Genomic DNA, 12,215 nt, shown 5'->3' with positions numbered 1-12,215 from the left:
CCGATTGTTAGAGATGTTCATCATTTTGCCCTTGAGGAAGGATCCCTTGTCTTTACACTAGTGATACTAGTACACAACATATTTCTTATTTTTCATAAAGGCTGGTATAGTTCTTGAGTTTTTCAAAGTGGAATTAGTGAATTCATGTCTATTAAGCCTCAAGGGTGAGTAGAGATTGTTTGACTTAACAAGAATTAAGTGAGTTTATTTCATCTTTTTGGTATACTCACACTTGTAACTTGTTCTCCCCACAACATTCTTTCTCTTAAACTTCAAAATGCAGTAGACAGTTAGAGAGATTGAACACATGGTTGAGGGTATAACCTTTGCATGATTGATGTGCAGATTCCTGAACACTTGAGGTGCTGAACTAAGCTTCCTTATCTGAGTACTTTGCAGATTATACTTCATAGTAAGCCTTTCATCTTGGACTTTAAATGTTTCTTTTAAGTCCATGAACAAACATTTATCAACAGGAGCTTATTCTTCAATAATCTTTTCAGGTATTGAATCCCAATCTGACACCAAAGCTTTTTCCCAAACTTGTTCTTGTTGTTAAAGACCTCTAGTTTCATTTGATTTTGACCTTTGTTAGAATGACGGTTTGCAAGGAAGTGTCTAGTTTTTCCACAGCCATAACATGTTTAATTATTAGATTGTCCTCTCTTCTTAAACCTGAATAACCTCATCATCTTCTAATCCTTTATTATTAGTCTTCTGTTCAGTTTCTTAAGTGATTTCTTTGGCTTACAAAGCTGCTTCTCTTATGTGTTGAGTAAGAGGACTAATTCTCATTTCATAAGTAGTGAGTGAGACTTGTAAGTCATCAATCTTCATTATGGACATGTCCTTTTCTTCAGGAATCGTGACTTTGGCATTAAACCATGAAGTTAAAGACATGAGAATCTTCTTACAGACTTTTGAGTCCTTCACATCTTCACCAAAAGCTTTGATGTTGTTCTCTATCTCATTGATCTTGAACAAATACTCTGAGACTTTCTCTCTCTCCTCCATTTTGCAACCTTCATATTGTAATTTGAGAAGCTGGATTTTGTTCTCCTTGATCACATTGTTTCCCTCATGAGCAGCTTTGAGAGAGTTCCACATTTTCTTTACAGTCTTGTAATTTTTGATCCTTGTGAACTCTTGTTGCTTGAGTGCATATAATAAAGCATGTTTGTCCATTCCATCATTTGACAAGGCTGCCATATCACTTGCAGAAGGATTTTCAGGACTGAGAACCACCACACCAGATATTGTAGCACACCATACATCATAAGATTGAGGCATTAGAAATGCCTCCATTCCGGTCTTCCATGAATCATAGTTTGAACCATTAAACCTTGGAGCTTTGTTGGTGACTTGACTTTTTCGATGATTTAGGATCTTTTTTGCAAGACCTTAAGCTCTGATACCAATTGATGAACCAAAAGGGGGAGGGGGTGAATTGGTTCAACCACATTCTTTCAAGGATAAAAACACTTTTCTTTCATAGGTAAACCACCACAGCTTGTTAGTATAGCTCACAGATATCACTAGGGTTTTGAAGCCCTAATATGTCACAAGTGTTTAATATAAAACCACAATCACAAGAACACCAAGATATTACAAGGAAAACCCCTCTCAATATGGATAAAAAAAACCTTGGTTCTTGGGTACACACCCAATACAAAATCCACTAGTTGTGATGCAAATAGATACACACTCAGCTGTCTCTCACTCTGCACACACCTAGCTCACCTTTGTGCACACAACACTCCCCCTATCCTAAGCACTCCTGCTTGGACCCTCAAAGCTCTCAATAGCTTCTACAACATAATATAAAATATGTATAAACATCATACAATGGCTGTTATAAAATATAAGAATCAAGCTACAACTCAAAGATAAAAACAGTGTTCAAACCCTAATTTATTTATGCAAAAATTTAGGTATGATGTCTAAAATACAATGCAACTTCAATACAGACTCAAGCTTGATGTCCCCAGTCTTCAATCAACAAGATAAAATTGCTTAAATGATAAACTCAAAGTATATAGCAAGGTATAACCAATTTAGTGCATGATAATATTGGTTTCTACAGAAAACCAATTCTGGCTAGGCCTCAATAGTGAAATCCAGAAATGGCCCCAGCTCAGCCCAACCAATGGCATACAAAGCTCCTAAATAACAATATATACTTGCTCAGAAGATAAACAAGATGAATACAACGATATAACAACTTATGAACCTTAAATCAAAAGAGTATGTGATGCGGGTATTCGTGCCACCCAACCACATCAAGCTTGATGAGTGTGTATTAAGGCGAATGCCAAGAGTTTTACATTTATAGAAGCCACTACTACCTTTCACTAAAAATATAGCTAGGGCAAGTAGGGATCGCCCCAAGGGATTGTGAGGATCGAGCAATGTCGTGGAATCGTTATTAGGGCTAGTAAGTCGAGTAATCAAACAATTGGTTGGTTGGTTGATTGATTAAAGAACAACTAAATTAAACTAAGTAATAGCAAAGAAAATGCAATTAAGAGTAAGTAAGAGAGAGAGATCTTGGGGTTTAGAGGTCACCACCAAGCAATACATTTCTATACCAGTGATAAGTGATTAATGAGGGCAAATGATGTGTTGCAATATTGGTATATGTGTGTTTGGTTAATTCAACAAGCAAGGATGACTAGTTAAGCATGTATTGTCTAAACATCATGTGAAAGACACAATATATCTAAGCAATGAAGCATATATTGTCTAAACAACATGTGAAAGACACAATAAATCAAAACAAGTTATTAATCCTTTCATTAAGCTCACAATCCAAATTCAACACAAGGATAGAGATATATGCTACTTGCATTCAAAAGCTTTGATCATCAAACAACAAGCATAGATTGTCTTACCATTTAACACTACACTACAACTACACTACATCTACACAACTAGCATGAAAATAAATTAGGGGAGAGGCACAATCCATCAAGGAATAAGTATGAACCATCAAGAGAATCACAAGAGCATTCCTTCAAGCACTATGTTTTGATAATCTCTAAATCTATAGCATCAATACACATAGACATGCATCAATAACACAAAATCTAGAGACAAGCACATGAATATCTATTCTAGCATACATAGACATATGGATAGAATGAAATGATCAATTGGAAGCATTAAATCACATAAATCATTGAATAAATAAGATCTAAATCTCTCAAAGTGTCAAAACATTAATTACAACACTAATCCCTCAAGGGCTAACTCCATGGTTGAAATATGCTCCTTGGTGATGAAGAGTCTCCAATGGTGTCTCTAGCCTCCTCTTCCTCTAAGCTTCCTCTCCAAGAGATGATATGAAAACAATGTCTTTTTTTTTTTTTTTTTTTTTGTAAAAAACAATCCTTATCCTTATATAGGTAGGTCAAAATGACATCCAAAATAAGCTGGGGTCGTGCACACAATATTCCCTAATGATTGGATAAAGGACAACTTTCAATGAGATGGAAATTTAACTTTTTCGCACTGGAGGAAGTTCGATTAATCGAACCTTGGTCTTGGATCGATCGAACTGGCTGAGATCTATCGAACTTAGGATGGATCGACCCAACTGGTTGAACTTTTTGGAAAAAGACAAATTCGAGATATTTTGGGAGATATTTATGGGAAAAGAACAAAAGTGGTTAGTGGGTGGTACAGCTGTGGATAGGATCAATCATTTGAATAAGGACAAAAATGTTCGATCGATCGAAGGATGGTGTTGGATCGATCTAACTTTTGGACTTTATGCTTTTGGGCCAAGGCTTAGATCTATCTTGAAGTGCTGAGATCGATCATTGTTCGATCGATCGAACCTTGAACTTGGATCGATCGAACTTTGCTGCTTGTCACCTTTGGCTTCATTTGCTTCTTTCTTTCTCCACTTTGCTCTTTTCTTTGTTTAATCCTAGAATTTCTTCGATTAAGCTCTTATTTGGCTGAGTTACCTTATTTTCGGGATAAGTGCCTGAAAGTGAAAATAACACGAAATCAATCTAAAATGGTAAAGTAAGATAGATAAAGGTACTAGAATGCTTAAGCTTAAGGGGTTTAAATACGCACTTTTTAGCGCTCATCACACCCCCAAACTTAAATATTGTTAGTTCCTAACAATGAACTAGAAAGTAAAGGAATGAAATAAACAACTATATAAGTATGAATCTAGAAAATAATAAATGGATAACGCCACTTTCGTAGGGAACACGATTGCACTTAGCATATGAAACAAGCCTTTTAAACCCCTAGGTTACCCCTAGTGAACGAGTGAAGTCTCGTGAGGGTTTCCAAAAATGGTACCCACAAACATTAAGCTCATTCTTTCAAAAGAGGCACCAATATTGCAAACAAGCATCGGGGAGAAAACTACCTCAAGTATGCAATTTTTCAACCCTTTCCAAGCAATCTCCCAAAATCTCAACATCAAGCAAGCAAGTATGGTCCTCCACATATCAAGAAAATGATCATGCAAATCAAAACAACTCTAGAATCCTTTTGAGTGGACCGGAATCATATGTGTTGCTATCTTAGCCAACTAAAGAATTAATCTCATCCTTACCCTCAAACTAGCACACAAATCTAGTACCGATCATCAAGACAAAAGGTGGACCTTTTATTAAAGCTTTATTCATCTAGGTGCGCTTATTCTTTTCACTCAATTTTTTTTTTTTTTTTTTTTTTTTTTTTTTTTTTTTTATGGGATTAAAGATGGAAACATGGTGCAATGTGTTGATCTATTAAGCTTTTTAGCGATTCATGAGGTCGAGCGTTAGGTCAATGACTCCCAAACCAGACGACTTTAGGGCATTAGGCATTCAAATACCCCTACGGACGTACAAGCTCAAATCAACTAGGTTACAAATCAAAACAACAACCATCTAATCATTTCCCACTTCTCACCTTTTGGGAGAAGTCCTCACTTTTTATTTTTATTTTTATTTTATTTTTATTTTTATTTTTTACAACAAGTTCAATTATTAACCTAGAGTTTGGGCCCTCCACCTTTCGGCGCGAGAAGTTGAGTGCTTGATGAGGCTAGAATCCCAGCTACTTAGTGAAAAGGGGTTGTTATCCACCTTTATCAAGAATGAAAGCTTTCAATGCATTACTAGCTCAATTGGGATATAACCAATTCAATAATCAACAAAGCATGTACCCCACAAATGAATGCTAGTGTGCGCCTGTACTAGTGTAGAATCCTAGAATGAATTTCAAAACAATCACAAAATCAAGATGATGTGGACCACAAGTGCAAGCATGATATCAATTTTTCAAAAAATTTACTCCTAAATGGCATCCCTAAGGCATATAAGGAGTGTTAGACTCTTAAGTCAAGCAATTTTTAAATTTTAAGCAATATAGTCCTCAAAAGATCAAAATTATAGCTAGATATGGACCAATCATAGAAATATCCCTCAAATACACAAGTCATACTCAAAATTTGAATTTAAAACTAACACTGTAAAGCACCATTCCCCCCCAAACTTAAATGGCATAATGTCCTCAATGTGCAAAGAGAACAAAGGAAAGAGTATATCAGTGCAACTAAGCAAGAATGATCGGGACTGAAGTATCCGAAGTGGGTGGCATGGTCCCCCCAAATAGGCCTGGGTCTGTGCCTCCTCTAGCTCTAACTCTACTGTAGCCAGTACCGCGTGGTCCTGCAACCTGGTAATAATGGAGCAGTAGGTTTTGTTCCAGTCCTTCCTAAGGAAGTGACAGGAACCTCTCTCGGGGTGCTCCCTAGGATGGATGGGGTAGCGCTGATCAATGAGGATCTGGGTGATGAGGTGGCTGAAAGGAAGAGACTTAGCTTGTTCGGGCGACTCCTTGCTGATGTACTCGTCATACAACTTCCTCATCACGTTCCAGATGAGCGCGAGAATGGACACCCAATGCCCGGTGTAGAAAGAGTAAAGGGCTGTCAGATAATCGCCCCTCCTCTGAATCTTGTTCCCCGCCATGTATATATTCCGATAGAGAACGAAATCAGTAAACCATAGGTCGTCTAGAAGGAATGTCCGGGTGGCGAAGGTCTCGTCACTGGCATGGTGACCTGTGAGAAAAACTGCCATGTGGCATAGGAAGGCCTGAATAGCCTCGGATATGTGTCCTGAAGCTCTAGAGGACATCTGTGCGAATAGCGGCAAGAGCGGGCTAAAGAGTCCACTGTAATGGTGATTGGATGGCCATCGATAGAAGTGACCATCTCGGCTGTGGTACGCGGCGATGGTCGGAGGTTCTGGTAGAACAACCGAACCAGCCGTGGGTAGACCGGCTCTATGACGGGGGCAAGAATAGCGGCTAGGCCCCTTTGAATAATATCATGGTAGGCGGATCGGGTCAGCACCGATTGAGAGAAGAAGGCCGTGTCAAACTCGGACTCATGGTCGAGCGTCATATGCGCATATCGAGGCGTGTGCCTATCACGTTCCAAATGGGCTGGCTGAGCAGGCTGAGCTGGCGGAGGTGGTATATGTGAATGCTTAGCTCCAGTCTGCGGTGGAGATGGTGATGTAGTGAAAACAGGATGAGCTGCAGAAATGGATGGTATGTGGTCATCCTCAGGCTCATGAGATGGTGACTGAGGCGGGGTAGCCTGTGCTGGCTCCCGCTGTGCATAAGAGGGCTCTGCTGGTTCCTTTGTTCGTGGCCTAGTATGTCGGGTGGGCCCGTGTTGCCTGTTGGCAACGGTCTTCCTCTTAACCATGGCCTGCAAAAAGAAAAAGAAAAACTTGCAATGGGAGTTAGTGCCAGATTAAGAAATTTTTAAGCACAAAATAAAATCATGTATGTCAAGTAAAATAGACAAAACAAATATGATATGAATCTATGCAAGTGGTAAAATATGAAACATGCTAAACAATGTAAGTATGAAATGCATCCAATGTGGAATATCACAGGCATTGGGCATAGATATGATAGCATGAACATAAGATATGATGAATGAAGTGTGTGTGTGAGATCTGTGAAGTTTGATCGATCATAAAAAGAAGTGAGATCGATCACAAAAGTTGGATCGATCGAAAGTAAGTGAGATCGATCTCACTACTTCGATCGATCGAAGACATGAGTTCGATTGATCTCTCAAGATTGATCAGAGATACTAGTTCGATCGATCGAACTGTGCGACGTTGAAAACTCAAAGGTTACAGATCTGTGACTTTGGAAGCATGGGGCCCACATGAACGTGTTTGTGGGCCCAACAACACATCAAATCAACAAATATCCATCACAAATCGAGGCCCAAACTTCAACAAATCAAAACAAATCTCAAAATATCTATAAAACATATACACGTATATACACATATATATACAATGCTTCGAAGGCTCTTCAATGGCAGATTCATCATAAAAATGGCTTGGATTCAACATATAGAGCATGTATGGATGAGATTGAAGCTTAAATGAACATGAGATGCTCGGGTCTTACCTCAACCGAAGGAGAAAAGTGGATGCGAAGAGGAAAAAATGGAATCCGAGATGAGAGAGAGATGCGAAGCTTGGAAACTCGCCGGAAAGCTTCGCTGGAGATGGTGAAGTGATTAGACAGTGACGGCGGCGTAGAGAGGGGTTGAGGGTTAGGGCTTGAGAGAGGGTTGGATCGATCTTAATGATCGATCATGAGAACGCTCGATTCTATTTTAAAAACATTCCCGACAGAGTTCGATCGATCGAACTCAACTGTGATCAATCGAACTTTGATGAACTCTTTTCAAAGTATTTTTGGATTTTTGAAAATTGCAAACTTAAAATTAAAAATTGGAATTAAAATTAAAAATTGGAAAATAAAATAAAATATTTTTGGTTTTTATTTTTTTATTTATTAGATTTAATTGAATAAACATTAATAATTAAAAATTAATTAAAATATAATATTTTTGAATTTTTGAAAACATTTTGAAAAATAAAATAAAATAAAATGAAATTAAAATGAAATGCAAATGCAAATATTTTTGGGTTTTTGGAAATTTGAAAAGTCAAAATAAAGTTAAAATAATGAAATGAAGACTGAGATCGATCGAAACAAGAGTTCGATCGATCAGACAGAGAGCTGAAATATGCAGGTTTTTAGCTCAGAAAATTGGCTAAGTGTTGGAACATAAGATCAATCGAACTTGGAAGTTGGATCGATCGAAGAATTTCTTGATCGATCTTGGAAGGTTTCGAATAATCAGACAGAGAGGTGATTTGGATGCAGGTTTCTGCAGGTCAAAATTTTTTCTAAGTATTGAGTTATGAGATCGATCGAACTTGGAAGTTGGATCGATCGAAGATCTCTTGATCGATCTAAGAGTTAGCTCGAACGATGGGACAGAGAGGTGATTTGGATGCAGGTTTCTGCAGGTCAAAATTTTTTCTAAGTGTTGGATGCCGTATGGAGTTCGATAGATCGAACTCAAGTTTGAGATCGATCGAACTATGCAGAATGCTCAATAATGACATGAAAGCTTATGCAATCCTCACCAAAGTTCCTTGAAATGCATATGAACCAAAAACAAGTATCTAGACTTCGCAAGAAATGAAATAAAAGATAGAAGTGGGGGAGGAATAGGGTTTTGACACCCTACGAATGCTTTTGCTAGTCTTTAACGTCTCTAGCAAGACATTGGGCTCTTTTAGCCCGGATTAAAGATCTTATAATGCATCCCCTCCTTGTTGGGGTGATAGATGCTTTGAACTCCACCCAACAAATGGTTCTTTGAAGAACTTATTGGATTAAGCTCAAAAGAAATCTTTGGTCCCTTGTCTATGCAATTACAACCTTTGGGCTTCCATGCCCTTTCAAAGCAAGAGTTTGAAGCAAGTCTTTTAGAATGCAAGGTTGAAGATAATCCTTTGGAAGTTTTGGTTTTACACAAAAGCTCATTTCCTTGGCATTGAAGATCATGACATTCATCTACAACATTAACCTCTCCTTCATATTTGTTAAATGAATTGGGTGTGGGATTAAAGATATTCAACTTCACCTTCATGTGGCCAAATGAGATCTTCATTATCCCCGTCCTATACTTGATGTTGGCATTAGCGGTTGCCAAGAAAGGACAGCCAAGGATAACTGGAATTTGGCTCTTAGGATTGGGAACCGGTTCCATGTCTATGACAACGAAATCAACCAGGAAGAAGAATTTATCAATCTTTATAAAAACATCCTCAATTATACCCCTAGGCTTCTTAATGGATTAGTCGGCAAGTTGCAAAACTACCGACGTCGGTTTCAATTAACCTAGGCCCAATTTGACATAAACCGAGTATGGAAGAAGGTTAACACTTGCTCCTAAGTCAAGAAGCGCCCGATTAATGATATGATCACCAATAATACATGATGTAGTCGGTGAACCGGGGTCCTTAAACTTTGGAAGAGTGTTATGTTGCAAAATTGAGCTTACTTGCTCTGTCAAAACCACTTTTCTTGGTGCTTGGCTCTTGTTCTTCCGCTTTTGGGTGCACAAGTCCTTCAAGAAGTTGGCATAAGCCAGAATTTGCTTGATTGCATCCAATAGTGGAAGATTAACTTTCACTTGCCTAAACATTTCCATGATTTCATTGGTTTTTGCCTTTTGCTTGTCTTTTGAAATGGATCCTTTTAAGGCATCCAGAAATGGAACCTTTGGTTCAAACACTTTTTCAAAATTTTCTTTTGAACTCTCTTCAACACAAGAAATTTTCAAATCATTTTTCAACAAAAGCTTTTCAACATCATTTTTCAAAACTTCTTTTTCAAACACATCTTTCAAGACTTTCTCATTTACAAGGTCAGGTATATGCAATGAAGGAGGAATGGGATGTGAAACAGGACGGGTGACAACTTGAGGTTGCACCGGTTCACTATCTTCATTGGACATTCCAACTTGATTATCCACAATCCTACCACTCCGCAAGGTAGTCACCGCATTAACATGTTCAATGGTGTGGCCTTCCGATGAGGAATGGGTTTCCACAACACATTGTTGCTTAGGTGGGGCATTTATAGGCATCTTTCCCTTCTCTCTTGCATTGAGAGTGCTTGCTATTTGCCCTACTTGGGTTTATAGCTTTGCAATAGATTGAGAGTGAGAATGAAGCAGTTGAGTGTTAGCCTTTAAAGTGCCCAAAGCATTCAAAACTTTCTCTTCAAAGGCGGGACTTCTAGTATTACCTTGGGAATAAGATTGGTTGGGAAAATGAGAATTAGCAAATTGATTCCCCTGTGATTGATAGGGTCTATAACCTTGGGATCCTTGGTTTTGAAGTGGAAGTGGAATGTACTTCCCTTGAAAACCGCCTTGGGAAGAGTTTGAGCCCTCTCCTTGGTTTTTCCAAGAGAAATTCGGATGATTCCTCCAACTTGGATTATAATGAGTACCATAAGGATTGTTCCCTTGGTTCACAAAAGCCACATTGACTTGTTCATTAGGTTCACTTTGCACTTGTCTGTGAGGACAATGAGAAGTAGAATGAAGAACACTATAACAAGGCATACATGTTTCATTTGATGCACGATGAGAATGGTTAGGGAAGGAAGATACTTGGTTCGCCGAGTTTTGGTTAATAAAAAATTGATCAAACCTTTGAGATAAAGATTTCATTTCGGCGGCTATTTCATTTGAATGATCGACTTGATGTAAGCCAACACTCTTCTTACCTTGTGAATTTCTACCATTCTTGGATGATAGTGCTCTATGCAAAGAATTTTCATTCATGCTCTCATAGAGACACCACACGTCATCCTCATGCCTATCAATGTATGAGCCACCCATGGAAGCATCAACCATACCCTTATAGTTGTCCGATAAGCTCTCAAAGAAATATTAAACTAATTGCCATTTGGGCATGTCATGATGTGGACACTTCCTAAGCAATTCATTGAAGCGTTCCCATGCCTCATGAAACGTTTCTCCATCCCCATGTGAAAATTCTCGAATTGAGGTCCTCATGGCATTGGTCTTAGAAACCGGATAGTACTTCTTCAAGAACTCTTGTTGCATTTTTGCCCAAGAAGTGATTAAAAAAGGCTTAAGATTGTTAAACCAATACTTTGCCTATCTTTTAAGGTGAATGGAAAAAGTTTGAGTCTTAAAACCTCTTCCGGCATGTCCATATATTTTACGGTGGAACATACTTCAAGAAACTCATCCAAATGCTTGTAAGGTTCTTCACTTGGAAGTCCATGATAGTTAGGCAGCATTTGAATGGTTTATGGCTTAATTTCATAATGGTGTGCTCTAAATGGAGGCAATTGGATGCATGTAGGTGCATTATACTCATTAGGCACATAATGGTCTCTTAAAGCAAGAGGTGGATTAGCTACTTGAGGTGCAACATGAACACCTTGGTTTTAAATTCCTTGATTGTTGATGGGAGGTTGTGGAGCATACATTGGCCTTGGCATTCCATATGGAACTTGGCCTTGTTGTTGTGGTGGTTGGTGAATGAATGGCCTAGGCATGCCTAATGGTATTTGTATGTTCTCATTGTGCACATTGGGATAAAGGATACCTTGTTGGTCTATGTGACCAAGGTTCTCAACATGATTGTCATTATGGTCATCCATTGATAGATTGGCTCTATTTGAACTTCCTCTTCCCCTAGGATTTCTAACGATAGATTCAAGATGTAAATTAAGAGGGACAAGAGTTGGTCTCAATGAACGACGTCTATGCATGCACAATGCAAAACACAACAAACACAAAAAATGACAAACACTATGCCTTCACAACAATGCAATTAGACTTCTTCCACAAACACTTAATTCATACTCCCATGCTTTAACAACAATGATACAAGACAATTAAAAATAAGCCTCCACGCGGGCTGAAGATTTAACTAAGGGATTGAGTAAAGAAAGTCTCACAAAGGTCCTTTAACACTTCAACTCCAAATTTAAAGCTTAGCTTCGTAAATTTTTAGAATTTTTAGCTTTTTACTTTCTTTGCTTGCTTGAATGCTTGATGGCTCCTTTGCTTGCTTCCTCTCCAACAATGCACCTAGTTAAGTAATCAACACAATAAGTAACCAACAAGAAAAATAGAATAAAGTAAAGACACGATCAAAAGAGTACTAATCTTAATCAATTCTATAAATCCGACGTTGCCAAATCTAATCAATCAATCCCCAGCAACGGCGCCAAAACTTGATGCGGGTATTCATGCCGCCCCACCACATCAAGCTTGATGAGTGTGTATTAAGGCGAGGGCCAAGAGTGAAACATTT

At 38.4% G+C, this 12,215-nt stretch overlaps 1 pseudogene; it reads left to right on the top strand.

The window, feature by feature from the left end:
• Positions 1–10,835: 10,835 nt before the first annotated feature.
• Positions 10,836–10,934, top strand: LOC132315387 (small nucleolar RNA R71; annotated as a pseudogene).
• Positions 10,935–12,215: the final 1,281 nt, after the last annotated feature.

This window comes from Cornus florida, unplaced genomic scaffold (assembly GCF_030987335.1).
Source record: "Cornus florida cultivar Cherokee Brave unplaced genomic scaffold, ASM3098733v1 CherokeeBrave_3.0.0_Hap2_Chr06, whole genome shotgun sequence".
Classification (NCBI taxonomy): domain Eukaryota; kingdom Viridiplantae; phylum Streptophyta; class Magnoliopsida; order Cornales; family Cornaceae; genus Cornus; species Cornus florida.
This window is presented reverse-complemented; position numbering and strand designations above follow the sequence as displayed.